Here is a 7,397-nt window from a genome sequence, read left to right on the forward strand (position 1 = left end):
TTTATATAATCTCAATGTGTTTTCGATCCGTCATTGGTTGCTTTGTGCGTCGTACCGATGATGTTGACGTCTTCTTAGTCGAACGAGCAACAATTATCATCATTATTTTTTCTACAAAAATGAAAATCAAACAACATTTTTTTAAAAAAAGATAAATCAAACACCAATTTACTAGCATTATTTATTTCCTTTTAGATAATTATAATTTGATTACCTAAAATTTATTTTTGGCTAATTAATAAACATCTACATCTATAAGTTAAATAAGTAACAGTAATAATAATTATTATTATTAAGCAAAAACTTGTGTGAGACAGATTCACGTGTCGTATTTTGTGAGACAAATTTCGTATTTGGGTCATCCATGAAAAAATATTACTTTTTATGCTAAGAGTATTATTTTTTATTGTTAATATCGATAGGGTTGACCTGTCTTACAGATAAAGATTCGTGAGACCATCTCACAAGAGACCTATTCTTTTTATTATTAATTGCATTATTACGTATATTAATCTTGTAAATTATTGGGTGGTATTAGAATATGATCAATTAAGTTTAATTACAAAATTAAGAGATGTAAGAGTTGGTGAAATATGTGAGTATTTGATCAATTATCAAGAGTTTAATTTAACCATGATAGATTCTCACATTATAAAAATAATATCTTCTAAGAATAACTACCCGGCCAGTATTTGCTTGGATATAGATATTTTAACGAAGTACACATGACAAAAAATATTTTTCAACTTATATTTTTATTTTAGAATAAAATGATTTAACTTCTAAGTTTTTTCAATTTATTTTGATAATACTATTACATATTATTCTAGTACTACTGAGCTTATTGAAATATTTAAATCATCATTAGGTGGTAAAAATTTCATATTAGATGCACATGTTATATTTTAAATTTGTGTGTTCAAGATGAATTAAAAAATTAAGCATCACATATTCAACCAATTAGAAACTCAATTCATTATCTATAAACACATCCCCAAATTATGAAACAATGTGGAAAATTTTATAAAATATATGGTATGAGGCATAAACAGTTTGCATGAGACGTTTCAACTCGTTGGAATTTAACATATAAATTATTATTATCGCCTTTTAAATATAAAAATTTGTTATGCATATTTTTCATCAACGTGTTCAAGCTTGTAATATTTATTTGTTTTCAAATCAATGGAACATATGCACTAGTATTTGTGAAATTTTAATTTTTTTTAATGATGCTAGTGACCAATTATCCGTTGTTCATTATCCTACTTCTTATTTAGTTTTAACATATTGTCGCAACATTGCATGTATAATTAGGGAACATATTAAATTTAATTATGATGCTTTAGTTCAATATATTTATATTATCAAAGCAAAATGAGAAAAATATTTTACTAACTTTATGAAATATTTTTATGTGCTTAGTTTTAGATCATAGACTTAAAAGAGGTTATTTACAAGAAATGTCAATATTATATTATGATTCTTTAGACCCTACAACACAAACAATTCTTAATAACCCATTGATTTTGTTTAATATTAAACTAATTTATTTTATATTTATAATGAATATAATTTCAAATATTATGGATAAATTGTTCAACTACCACCAGTAATATTACTTTTAAACAAACTAAAACACCATTTTTGTTAATGGAAAGTATGAAACGTCCACACGGATCCTCAAGTTCCAGTCATAAACTTGAGAATTATTTTACCACTTATAATTTTGATTTGATTGATGCATATTTCGACAAATTGCGATGGTGGTAACAATAACAAAAATATATTAATTTTGTCCATAATAGCAAAAGAAATTATAACTTGCCACGTTTCAATGGCTGCGGCAGAATAAATTTTTAGTATCGAAAGAAATACATTGAATAAGAGATATTCTAGCTTAAGACCGAAAAATTTGGAAGCCCGGTTTTTGTTCAATGATTGGTGAAAAAACTGATAGCTGAACAAACATATTAAAAATGACAAAGAAAACCAAGACGAAACCGAAGGAACATCCGGTACAATGACGTGAGAAAATGCGAGTGAATATGATTGATCGTAATGAAATGTAATATATTTTTTATGGAGAAAATATAATGGATTTTTTTTTTTATTGAGATAATGAAATATCTGATTAATTTTTTATAAATGCAACCGATAAATGTCACACATAAATATGTGAGAGGAACTGAACATAGAACACCGACGTCGTGTGGGAACCCAACTCGTAGTCAGATGATCATCAAAAAAGTTGTCTACAAATGAAAAAAAAAAATAGAAAATTTAATTTATTTACGTTCAAACAAACAAAAGATTTTGGTCGACCAATTGGGAAAAAGGGCAACAAGAAAGCAATAAATAAGACAGCAGACCTTCAAAAAATATGGAACTATGGGAACCATCATGTAATAAATATCTGTGTATGTATTTATTAATTGTGTGTGTGTGTATATATATATACATATATATGTATATATATGTTCCCTCAATCCCTTCGTCAGAACAGTTTAAAAAATCATTGCGACCAAATGTGTTTTCGATCTCTGATTGGTTGCCTTTATGTTTCTAACATAGTGCCGAAGATGATGTACGGACACAACTATTTATACCAAAAGACTATTTTTTACGTATGATTTGAGCCTTCAAGATTTAATAATGTTTCATCTATATTACCTAGTACTTGCTAAGTTTGAATAATTTGGTGTAAAAATGATTTTTTTTTTTAAAAAAAGAAACTTGAATATGTATATTTATGGGCTTGATCGACGCACACAAAACCAAGTCTGAACAAGATTTTCATGACAAGCTTAAAAATTGATATTTATTAATATCTGGATGACTGGATTAGTGAGTGGTCTGACCCGATAGCAAAGAACAAACCATATTTATGGTTATTTTAATAAAAAGTCTCCAGCTTAATTTTAACTAAGACGGTATAAATTATAATGATAAAATGCAAGAAATCATTCGTAAGAATAATGGATGTTTAGTAATAATATTAAAGACACATACATACTAATCATTATGTTATTTTAAATCACAAATTTTTACATTAGTTTTCTTAATACATAAAGGTTATGGACAACCAAGTCTACTATTTTTTTTAATAACATAAGAACTCGTAAACGTTATTTTTCGGTGTGTATTGGGTAAACTTCCAAACTAACACAATACATTGCAAACAACGTTAGTCAGATAAACCACATTGGACAAGCCATATGTGACAAACTCGTCCAAAAAAGTATTGATAAGAGGAATCGAACTCCTGACAATTAACCAAATGTTCAGCTACTCCACCAATTATGACTAGCTTTGACACAATCTACTATTTTTTGTATTAATAATTATTGTTATATACACATGTGTGTGTAATCCAATGAAGTCTTTCCAACAAAGTCTTTCTTTAAACATCTAATCTTTTTTTTTTTTTGAGTTGGGTTTGCGGGGTTTACCAAAACTAGCAAAGGATCAAGATATTTTTATAATTTTATTGTAAAATAACATAAACAATAATATTAAGGGGAATTTGTCAAAAACTCCCTATTTCCATTCTCAACCTCCTCTTAACTCCCTACCCCATTAAAACTTTGTTTCAACTCCTCATATCCCTCAAATTTCCAAGTTTGCCCTTATATATTTATTTCAAATTATTGATTTCTTTTTTTTTTTTGTAGTAAAAGGCCCATCATGCTTCCGTAAAATAAATTGAATCTTTTACCTTTTTGACTAGAGTACCACGGGGTTATATCCACCGTTTTTTACGAACTGTTCCTCACAGTCCAACCACACGATCGCAATCGATGGTTACTGACGTAGATTCCTTCAGCAATACTTAGCACAGCTCTAATTCGTTTCCTACCTTAGAGCGTACAGCAAAAGATCAAATTTTTGAAAAATAATACATGAGAGGGGCTAAGAGCCAAGATCTCTTTTATTCAAACACAAACATTTATTTATTACATAGTAACCTCCTGTAGAGGAGGAGAAACTTGTTTAGTTACTTATCGTAGCTGAACTCTTAACACACATAAAACTTGAAAGAAAATATTACAACCTTGTATGAAAGAAATGGAGAAAATATTTGTTGATCTTCACTTCCTTCTTCCTGCCTTATTTATAGAGGGCTCCTTCGGATTTGAACTTCGGATTTCAAATCTTTACAGCTTGCATTGGGGACCATTTGGTGGTTGAGGGGTCCCTGTCTAGATTATTAATCTTGACATCAACTTCTCATCCTCCTTTATCTCTTTTAGATACCATTGACGATGAGTTTCCAGGATATCGGCAGTAATTTCATCTTTTTTATACTCTTTGAAATGATTTACTAACCATTTCAGTGCTTCTGCCTCTTTCCTCTTGTATGTTATTCTTCTTTTCAAAACTTTCAAATATACACGATACATTTTTAAGTTTTGATTCTGGTGTGTTAACTGGTTTCCTTTTTGTCCTTATTTATGGATGAATTTTCGGGACCAGTTAATTTACTTTTATTCATTGGATTCCTTTTAGATTGGTATCCAATGCTTGCTGAGTCATCCACCATTTGTTATTGGTGGTCTATTTGTCCTTTACCACTAATTAGTGGTTGTCTTGTTTCTACCACTCACATGGTAGTGGTCCTGCTTTTGTAATGGAGGGTCACATGTCCCTTTTAATTTTGTCGAGGAATCTTCGGCTTTCGGCTTCCTCGAGGAAATCGTGAATGTGGTCCATCCCCACTTGTACTGGTATCGGTAAAGTGTTTCCGATCAGATCTCGGCTTGAATCCTTTACCAAATTCCGGTTCCTTCTGGTTTTGGCATTCTGGACAGATGTTTTCAGACCATCTTCCTACATGTGCCATATTACAGAATTTCCGACGAGTTTCTTTACTTGCCGGCAGCTTGCTATTCCACAAAAGATTTCTTTTCTTTTCAAATAGATCTTCTGCAAAACTTGTTGTTTTTCCTGTCATGGTATTTAACAGGAATGATCCGTTCACTGAATGATTGTAGAATTTGAACGGAAACTTGACTTTGTCCATCTCAGTGAGACAGACCCAAATACCCCAAGCTCTTCTGGTAGAAATGTCATCTTCAGTTATTGAAGACACCAGGGGTGTTTCTTCTGTCGGAGGGTCCTTGATAAATTTCTGGACATTCAAATCTGGCCTCCTTAGCTTGATGAAATGAAAGGCTTCGTGAGAACCTTTTCCTGCTGGTTCTGGTGCTGTACTAAAAAAGTATAGCTCCAGAACATCTCCCCTGGACAAATAATCATTGTTTGCCCAAGTCTCGTGAACAGCTTCCTGGATCCATTTTGGTAGACCTGAAATTTCTGGAAAGCTGGGTGATGTAGTATAAACTGAGGCAAGAGCCCCAAATTCATACCATGCTTTAACTTCCTTTGGATATGAATTTTGTTTCATCCATACCCTTGGATATTTTTCTGAAACGTCAACCCTGCTTGTGGCTGGGTTAATGTTAATTCGTGTTTTTAATTTCTCCCAATTCTGCTGATAAACCTGAAATGGAGAAATTATACTTTCATTAGTATCAACCTTAGTTTTGCCTTTGTCAATACGAGGCCTAAGGTTAATCTCTCCCTCTTCAATCCCCGAGGTGAAGGGTTGACTTGAAGACTCAAGATAAGGATCAGGAGTCTCAATTTTTGTTTTGGCCGACTCATCTGATGATGATCCCGACTTAACACTTGTGCAAGGGGTATTTGAATCCCCCGCTACAGTTATAGAGTCCTGTACTCTAAAACTCTCCATTTGAGAAACCAGTGGTCTCTCAATGCCCTGGAGGATAGGCCTTTGCGTTACAGACCATAACTGAGTATATGCCTGTAAATATCCTGTAATTCGATCAGAGACAATTCTCTTATCAGCTTGTTGTAGCCTTCCCGCAACTTCTGCGTTAACAGCTAACTTGTTGAACTCGGTTTGAAGCATTTCAAGGTGTTCCCTCAAATGCCTCTGCATCTTGATAATAGCATCAATGTCAATGCTGTCCATCTCTTGTTAAAAAATCTGCAAGAATATTTTCATGAGATTTTATTATCGTAATATCAAAAATATAATTTTGACATAAAGCTTGCCATCGTAATAATCTAGCCTTCTCCGGTTTAGACTCAATTCTATTCCTTAAAAAGGCTTTAACTTGAGTGTTATCAACTTTCAAAGTGAATTTCTTTGCAAGTAAAAATAACGGCCATTTTTCAAAAGCCCTTTTTACTGCATAAAATTCCTTTTCGTTGATATGCCATCTTATGGCTTCTGCGTCTGAGAATAACCCACTACAATATCTGCATGGTTGTTCTCCATCTGGTGTGAGCTTTGTTAATACTGCAGCCCACCAATGATCACTGGCATCGGTATATAATACCAGATCATCCTCGTCTTGAGGAATAGCCATCTTTGGAAGATTTTTGCAAACCTTCTTTAAATGGATAAGTCCTTTTGTGTGATCGTCTGTCCATATAAATCTAGCATCTTTTTTCAACAATGGACTGAACACCTTCCTGTGTTTTGCTAGGTTTTTAATAAACATCCCAGCAAAATTAACAACCCCTAAAAAACTTTGAAGTTGCTTCTTATCTTTGAGATTCTCTGGAAAATTCTGCACCTTTTCTACTATGTGTTTTTGCAGAATTATTCCTGATTCATCGATTTCAATTCCGAGGAATTCAATCTTTCTTGTAGCAATGACTGCTTTCTTTTCAGATAAAACCAGACCTTCTTTCTTGCAAATATTAGAGAAAATCTCCAAATGTTTAACATGTTCATTCATATCTTTGGATGCTATTAAAACATCGTCGATGTAAACAAACATAAACTTGAAATAATCTTTGAAAAGATTATCCATCTTTCTTTGAAATATCTGGGGTGAGTTAGCCAATCCCATTGGTAATACTTTCCAAATATAATGTCCTTGAGGTGTGGAGAAAGCTGTGAATTTCTTGCTTTCTTCCTGCATTCGAATCTGATAGAATCCAGACTTGCAATCAAATTTAGAGAATATCTTGGCATTGCGAATGCAACTAATCAAGTGTTCTCTACTAGGTATAAAATATCCATCAAACTCCAGAATCTTATTAATTTCTTGATAATTAATAACTAATCTGGGTTTTCCTCGTTTAATTTCACTATGATTTCTTACCAGAAAACCTGGACTGCTATATGGTGATATCCCTGCTTTGATTAATCCAAGGTCCAAATGTTCCTTGATTATAATCTGCATATCCCTCTGATCAATGATGTTCATTGGGATGGGTTTACAACGGACAAATTCATACTCTTTGCCTTCCTTGATTTTAAGGCAAGCCCTGAGTTGATTTCTGTCCCACCATGCCAAAGGATCTTCGTTATAATTTTCTTTGATCCTTTTCTTGACATCTTCCAGTGATACCTTAGA

The sequence above is a fragment of the Primulina eburnea genome, chromosome 9 (genome assembly GCF_022965805.1).
Source record: "Primulina eburnea isolate SZY01 chromosome 9, ASM2296580v1, whole genome shotgun sequence".
Classification (NCBI taxonomy): domain Eukaryota; kingdom Viridiplantae; phylum Streptophyta; class Magnoliopsida; order Lamiales; family Gesneriaceae; genus Primulina; species Primulina eburnea.